The sequence below is a fragment of the Elephantulus edwardii genome, unplaced genomic scaffold (assembly GCF_000299155.1).
Source record: "Elephantulus edwardii isolate Elephantulus edwardi_28Jun2011 unplaced genomic scaffold, EleEdw1.0 scaffold00224, whole genome shotgun sequence".
In the NCBI taxonomy this organism is placed as follows: domain Eukaryota; kingdom Metazoa; phylum Chordata; class Mammalia; order Macroscelidea; family Macroscelididae; genus Elephantulus; species Elephantulus edwardii.
Window position 1 is genome coordinate 4,509,983 of NW_006399974.1, and position 8,805 is coordinate 4,518,787.

Here is an 8,805-nt window from a genome sequence, read left to right on the forward strand (position 1 = left end):
TGGTACCAGCAATCAGTAAATTAGGAGATATATTGGGCAATCTGCTGTCAGAGACCTCTCCAAAATAGTGAACTGCAGTGATGTCAGTTTGAAGACTAAGATGCACCTGATTTAGGCCATGGTCTTCTCAGTCACCTGCTATCACTTTATTAGCTGGACAATGAATAAAGATGACAGAAGAAAATTGATACCTTTGAGTTGTGCTGGAGAAGACTGCCCAAAAAGAAAACCCCCATATGTCCTGGAAGGGGTGTGGCCAGAGTGTATCTTGGAGTCAAGGATGGTGAAGCTTCGTCTTTCATATTTTGGACCTGTAGCTAGGTGAGGCTATTTTTTGGAAAGGTATATCATGCTTGAAAAGATGAAAGGTCAGCAAAGGAGAGGAAGACCCCAACAATGAGATGGATTGGCTCTGACTTCAGCAGTGGGCTCTAGTCTCAAAGATTATAAGGATGTCATAGAATAGGCTACATTTCAGGATGGCTGTTCATAGTGTTGCTATGAGACACACTCAATGGCACCTAACAACAAACAATATTCATGAACCATTTTTATATGGGAATGTGTTCATTTAGATACATGCCCAGCAGTAGAACTGCTGAGTCACACTTGGTAGCTTTTTATGGAATATTTCTGAACAAATTTGAAGGCACTTTCTCTTTTACATCCCTACCAGCAATGATTGAGAATTCTAATTTCTTTCCATCACAGCATTACAGTTACTTCCAATTTGTGGTGACACAACAGGAGAGGGTCTAACTGCTTTATAAGACTTCTTTCCTGAAGCTCTGGTAGTCCAAAGGAACTTACCTACAGGCCAGGGATTCAAATCTACCAGCCATTCCACAAGAGAAAAATGTAGTTTACTTTCAGCAGTCTGATCCTACAGAGGTTTGTTTGCTGGTTCTGGTGAGGATTAGGGTGGAATGTTTACTCACCAATGGGTGTGAGTTGATTTGATTCGGCCTCCTATTGAAAAATGCATTTGGACCCAAAGGCCTGTGGCCCTCGGGCCTGGCTTTTGGTCAAACGTTCTTATAAGTGGTATTAGCATTGTTCTGTCCACTTGCTGGACAGAGGTAACTCATGGATGCTGTAATACTAAACACTGACACTGATGTGTCAAATATGATAATGGTTACCCATGATGGACAGTGTTTGGTGGAGCTTCCTGATTAAAACAAGTTTGGAAGCAAGGAGTGGCTTGCCTACAGAAACTATGAACATGGAAAAACGATGAAAGTTATACAAGTGCTCAGATCTTTTCATTCATGTAAGTCTTTTCATTTGCTATGAGTTGTCTATGTCTCAATGGCACTTAACAACAACTTCCATAGATTTACAGGCTTGAAAACCATATGGGGCAATTCTGTTCTCTCCTGCATAATCGTCATGAATCAGTAGGGGATCAATTTGATAGCAACAGATTTTATCAGGAACCATTGGAATTATTTGGCAAAGAATGTTAAATAGGCTATGGACTACCAGAGCAAATATGTCTTGGAAACATGCAGCCAGTGCTTTACTTAGAAGCCAAGGTGGTGAGACTTGGTCTCATACATATTGTGCATATTCCATGTCAGTCCATGGAGAAGGCTGTCATGCTAGAAAAAGTAGGCAGGCAGTGAGAAATAGGAAACCCCTCAAGATGGATTCACAAAGTGACTATAACAACAATGGCCTTAATTAGCACCATGGAGATTGTGAGGATGAGACAATATTGAGAAAGATTTCATTCAGTGCTATGAGTTGCCAATTCATTGGCACCCTAAAAATAATAACACTTGTGATTTTTAGGCTTTTATCCTTTTTAAATGATTCTTTGGCATATAAGTCTGTTTTAATTGCCTCTTGTCTCCTGCTACTTCACTGGATTTTAACTTATTTTCCTCTATCCAGCTTCAGTCTTGAAAAATTCCACAATGATCCCAGATATGCTAGGGATCACATTTCCGTAAAAGATGCAAGAATTAAGCAAAAACAAATAATTGCAGCTATAAATTCTTTTTTTAAAAAAATTGCAGCTGTGGTAAAAAGCATTCATTTTCAAAAAGAACATTTCTTTCGACATTTCAGATACAGCCTACAGCATAGCACAGGCAATGACAGGATAATATTCACATGCCTAACAAGGCCAGTTGAAGCAACTCTACAAAAACCACTACTGCCAAATATAAAGAAATTAATTTTTTTTACCAATTTCTGTAATCCGAAATTGATAAGCATGCAATCAAGACACATGGGTAATTACTTATGGTTGGAATGTGAACGTTGAAAAGGAAAAATCAGTAGCTGGAAAGTAATAGCTATGATACTGAAGATTGTAATTGCAAGTTATTAAACAGGAAAGACCAAAATCATGTTTTTTAACATAGAAAAGCTAAAGCACTGGGGAGAAATTATTAAATAATATAACTGAACAAAAGATTTAGAAGGACAGTTCAGGAAGACAATGTAAAGGAATGGAATGGAATGTCCACAGGCCTGGAATTTGAAGACCCAACGGGAAGAACAGCTTCGGCATTTCTTAAACTAGAAGAACTGAAGGAGAAATTCAAACCTCAAATTGCAATACTAAATTCTACAAGCTAAATTGTTCTATGAGACATGGAGCAGCAAAATAAGACAGAAGGCCTGAGATGCAACTATTGGTGTCTGTCTGAAACAAAGAAGAGCAAAGATTAATATAAAAAACTAGTTTGAAGAGCTGATTTACCTTTTGAACTTCAGCCTCCGCAAACCTGAGAACCAGAAGGACAAGATGATGCTTGGTTATTACTATTGATTAATACGAAAAGGATCACAGAAGAAGACTGGATAAAGTGGGCAAAAACAGTGTATGACAAAACAAAACCATAAAGATAACCAGATATACTTGTCCAATAGAGACTGGTGGGACTCCTGAGATAGTGGCCCTTAGTCAGTCTTTGAACCTAGAACATAACTCACCCCCTTGAATCAACTTTCAGCCAAACAATAGACTTGTAAAGGGAATAGTAACGTCTTCCCTCCTTAGAGCAAAAGGACAGCATTTATGCAAGGGAAAAGCTTAAAAGGAAAGGGTAAGTTAGTCATTAATATCACGTGCAAGCAAGATTCTGCTGAAAATTACCAAAAATGACAGGAACAGCACATCAACAGAGAACGGCCAGATGTGCAAGCTGGTATTAGGGATTTTATAGCTAACATAGGTTGGATCTTGGCTGAAAGCAGGGAGTACTGGTTGAATGTCTATCTGTGTTTCATTGACTATACAAATGCACCATTTTGACTGTGTGGATCACAGCCGACTGTGGCTAATTCTGAGAAGAATAGGAATCCCAGAATACTTGATTGTGCTCATGCAAAACCTATACTTGGACCAGGAGGCAGTTGTCAGAACATAGCAAGGAAACACTGCATAGTTCAAAATTGGGAAGAGTGTACACCGGGGATGTATCCCATCCCAATACTTTCTCAATCTATATGAGGGTGGACTCTATGAGAAGAAATGTGGCATCAGGATTGAAGGAAGACTTGTCAACAATCTGCATTATGCAGATGACACAACCCTGCTTGCTGAAACTGAGGAGGATATAAAGCATTTGATGCAGAAGGTCAAGGACTGTAGCCTTCAATATGGATTGAAGCTCAATATCAAGAAAACAAAGATTCTCACCATTGGACCCATTGACAGCATTATGGTAGATGGCGAAGAGATTGAGGTTGTTAACAGCTTTTGTTTTCTTGGCTCCACAATCAACACTCTTGGTACAAACAGCAAGGAAATTAGAAGACAAATTGCATTGGGAGTCTGCTGTCAGAGACCTCTCCAAAGTACTAAAGAGCAACAGAGTCATTCTGGAGGCCAAGGGGCACCTGATCCAGGCCATAGTCTGCAATTACTTGCTATGCATCAGAAAGCTGGACAATAAAAAAAAAAAAGAAAGCTGGACAATGACTAGGGATGATAGAAGGACAATTAATGCCTTTGAGCTGGAGAAGAGTATTGAATATATCATGGACTGCTAGGAGATCAAACAGGTTCATCCTAGAGAGTATGGGACCAGGCTGCACCATGGAGGCAAGGATTTTGAAGCTTTTTTGGACATACTGCAAGGAGGGACCAATCCTTGGAGAGGGGTGTCATGCTTGGAATGTGAGGGACAGCTCAGGAGAGGAAGACCCTCAATGAGATGGATAGATTCAGTGACTGGGGTAATGGGGTAGATTGTCAGAGACATAAGATTTCTTTGCATAGGAGAGAACAGGGCTTAGGGCTGCTGTATGAGTCACAGGCAACTTGATGGCACATAACAACAACAACAAAGTTCCCATCTCCACCACTATATATGCCAATAGTAAAAATAAACATTTAAAGAAAAATGGCAGGCTTTACATACTTCATGTAAAAAATAGTTATGAACAAATAGTTTAAGAAAAATTGAGCAAGATGTTTTAGAGCTAATTTTAGTGGGAGGAACTTAGCTTAGATTGACTATGTCAATAAAAATTTAGAAAACTAATATTTACCCTATCTCCATACCTTTTCAATCTGTATGTAGAACAGATTATCCAGGAGGCTAGGTTCTATGAGGAGAAATGTGGGGTCAAGATTGGTGGACGATTTATCAACAATCTGCGTTATGCAGATGACACAACACTGCTTTCTGAAAATGAAGAGAACCTGAAGCACCGGCTGCAGAGGGTCAAGACTGCAGCCTCCAATATGGATTGAGGCTCAATGTCAAGAAGACAAAGATTCTCACCACTGGACCAATTGGCAGCATCAGGATGGATGGTGAAGAGATTGAGATTGTACACAGCTTTAGTTTGCTTGGCTCCACAGTCAACACTCTTGGCACCAGCAGCCAGGAAATTAAAAGGCGCATTGCCATGGGAAAGTCTGCTGTTAGGGACCTCTCCAAAGTACTGAAGAGCAATGGTGTCTCTCTAGAGACTAAGGTGCGTCTGATACAGGCCATGGTCTTTGCGATCACTTGTTATGCATCAGAGAGTTGGACAATAATCAAGGAGGATAGAAGGAGAACTGATGCCTTTGAGCTGTGGTGCTGGAGAAGAATATTGAGAATACCATGGACTGCTAGGAAAACAAACAGATTCATCCTGAAAAAGGTTAAACAGGTGGCTCCTTGGAGGCAAGGATTCTGAGGCTCTGTCTAACATACTTTGGATATGTTGTGAGGAGAGACCGGTCCTTGGAGAAGGACATCATGCTTGGGAGAGTGGAGGGACAGCGCAGGAGGGAAAGGCCCTCTATGAGGTGGATTGATTCAGTGACTGGGATAATCGGGATGGGAGTGTCAGAGACAGTGCAATTGGCACAGGACAGAGCAGAGTTTAGGGCTGTTGTACATAGGGTCACCATGAGTCGCAAGCGACTCGATGGCACATGACAACAACAACAATATTTACAATGTAATTTCACACAAACCTTTATTAATGAATAGTTATGAAGGCTTGAAAAATATTTGTTGCTGTCAGGTATAATCAAGTCAAGTATGACTTATTGCAACTGTATAAACAACAAACATGGACTCTGCCTTGTGGTTGTTGTTGTTATAGGCCCACAAGTCACCTGTGACTCATAGCAACCTAATGTATAATAGCTTTGAACTTTGCCTTCTCCTGGGCCAATCTCACAGTCTCTGACAAATCTACGTCCATTACCCCAGCTTATTGTGTCAATCCATTCTTCCAGAATCTTCCTCTCTTGCGGTTTTCCACCACCCTTCCAAGCATGATATTCTTCATGGCCAAAGTGTGTACGATGGGGCTTCAAAATCCTTGCCTCCAAGGAGCAACTTGTTTTCACTTTCTTAGGACAGACTTTTTTGTTCTCTTGGCAGTTACATTGTATGTTCAATATTCTTCTCCAGAAAAACAACTCAAAGGCCTTGATTCTTCTCCTATCATTCTTAGTCACTGTTCGGCTTTCTGATGCATGACAAGTAATTGTGAAGACCATGGCCTGGGAAAGGCATATCTTAGTCTCACAACCGACATTGTTGCTCTTTAGCACTCTGGAGAGGACCCTGTCAGCAGGTTTTTCTAATACAATTTGTCTTTTGATTTCCTAACTGCTGGTGCCAATTATGTTGATGATGGAACCAAGCAAACTGAAACTGAAAAATCTCAATGTCTTCTCCATCTATCAAGGTGCTGTCAGTGGTTCCAGGAGTGAGAATGTTTGTTTTCTTGATGTTGAGGTTCAATCCATATTGGAGATTTTACTTCTTGACTTTCCACAGCAAATGCCTCAGGTCCTCTTCAGTTTTGGCAAGGAAGTTTGTGTCATCTTCATAAGGCAAGTTTTTAATGAGCCTTCTTCCACTCCTAATGCCTCATTCCTCCTCATAAAGTCCAGCTTCCTGAATGATGCATTCTTCAAAGAGATTGAAAAGGTATGGAGACAGAACACATCTCTGACACACTCCTCCTAATTTTGAACCATGCAGTGTTTTCTTTGCTGAGTGCTGACGACTGCTTCCTGGTTCAAGTATAGATTTCACATTGCAATCCCAAGGTCATATTGTTCAAATCCACTAGCTGCTATGCACAGAAAGGATGAACAATCTCTTCCAGTGCTATTTATTGGCTATGGAAATCCACTGGAGATTCAGCTGTGGGTTAGTTCTGAATCTACTCCACACAACTCCATGGGAGAAAGATAGACAATCACCTCCAGATCTAAACCCCTCAGTATTAGCTATGAGTTGCTCTGACTGAAAAGCACACAACTTCAAACGGGGCCAATTTGAGTCAGAGTTGACGTGGCAAAATGTGATAACAACATTGTTTAACTTTCCTTTATAAAGATTTGTAAGGAAGAGGAAAATTAGCTTCATTATAGCTCTATTTCATCATAAGTTAAGAAATTGTCAGTGATAGTTTTTCAATCTTAACAGGCTTTTTCTCATTGCTGCCTAGAAGTGTTTTTGCCAAAGTGACAATGTTTTCCTCATTAGCAGTAGCATATGGGATTATGTTTGTACTTAAGTGTAGATTATACCATCAAAGTCATTTAATGACTTTACAAAGAAAGACATAACACAGAATGCAAAATAAAGTCACATTTTGAGTACAAACTGTCAATTGGTTCAGAAGTTTATGAAAAACAAAAAATGGGGAAATGTTATGTAATTGTTTCACAGCAAGTGAAAAAGTTACTGGCTATAAACTATCATAGTTCTGAAAAGCTCTTGTCAAATTTTGTAATCTTTTGCAGCAGAGTTATTGGCCTGTTAGAAGAAAGGAATGTAATGGATAAAATCTGTCTCACATAAAGCCAGGTATTTAATCCTGTCTGACATTCTGTAAGTATTTTAAACTAAAAATATATGACACAATACCTCAGCCTTAACCACTTAAGCACTTGCAAATACTAGATGATTATTTTGGTTTGTTTTCTGTCAAACAACATAAAGCAAAACAAGTAGATGCTCTAGGGTTCACTGTGGGCCATGAGTAGCCCAAAGGGGGGGGGGGAGCAGTACCAACAACTAGAGATTCTCCTACCATTGCTTTTTTCCTTTTATTGTGTCTTGTTTCATCAGTGTCATTTCTCCTAAAACAGGCTATAAGCATGTTTCTAGCTCTTTTACCCCCACCTACCAGTTATCTGTAAAAGTGATCTCTCTGCCCAGAATAAATAAAGCTCTTTTGAAAAAACAAATTGGAGGCATCTCACTCTATGATCTCAAAGTCTACTACACAGTAGTAGTAATTAAAACAGAATGATATTGGTACAGTGACAGACATATGTTGTTGTTATGTGCCATTGAGTCTCCTGAGACCCATAGCGCCCTATGTACAGCAGCTCTGAAACCTGTCCTTTACTGAGCCAGTCTCACTAACTCTGACACACCAACCCCCTTCACCCTAGTTACTGTATCAATCCATCTCATTTAGGGTCTTCCTTTGCTGTGCTGTCCCTCTACCCTTTCAAGCATTGTGTCCTTCTCCAAGGACCAGTCTCTCCTGGCCATGTGCCCAAAGTTAAGTGAGGCAGAGCTTCAAAATCCTAGCCTCCAAGGAGAAACTTGGTTTCATCCTCTCCAAGACAGAACTATTTGTTTTCTTGGCAGTACATGGTATGTTTAAGACTCTTTGCCATCATCACAATTTGAAGGCATCGATTCTTCTTCTTCTGTCAACCTTAGTCATTGTCCAGCTTTCTGATGCATAGCAACTAATTGTGAAGACTATGGGTCAGGCCAACTTAACCTCCAGTCTGACATCATTGCTCTTCAGTACTCTGGACAGGTCACTGACAGCAGATTTTCCCAATGCAATTTGTCTTTTGATTTCCTGGCTACTTGTACCAAAAGTGTTGATTGTGGAGCCAAGCAAACTAAACCTGTTAACAATCTTAATCATAATAATTCAAAATCTTGTATCCAAAAATTGACCAAAAAAGATGCAATCAAGAAACATGAATGATAATTGTTTACTGGAATGCAAAAGTTGGAAACAATGAAGAAGGAATAGTAGTTGGAAACTGTGGACTTGGTGACAGAAATGAGGCTGGACACAGAATGATCAATTTTTTTATTTTCAGTAATTTACTCATTGCAAATGTCTTTTTTTAAAAAAAATACGAAAGATTATACACCGGCTTCACCTGCTGGTCTGCATAAGAATCAGTTTAACTCCATCTGTTCAACTACATCTGGTAGAAGGAATTATTGCTGTTTTTGTTGTTGTTGTTGTTATATGCCGTTGAATTAAGCATGACTCATAGCAACCATATGAACAAAAGATCTGAACATTGTTTTGTCTTGTGCCATCCTCACACTTTCTGAC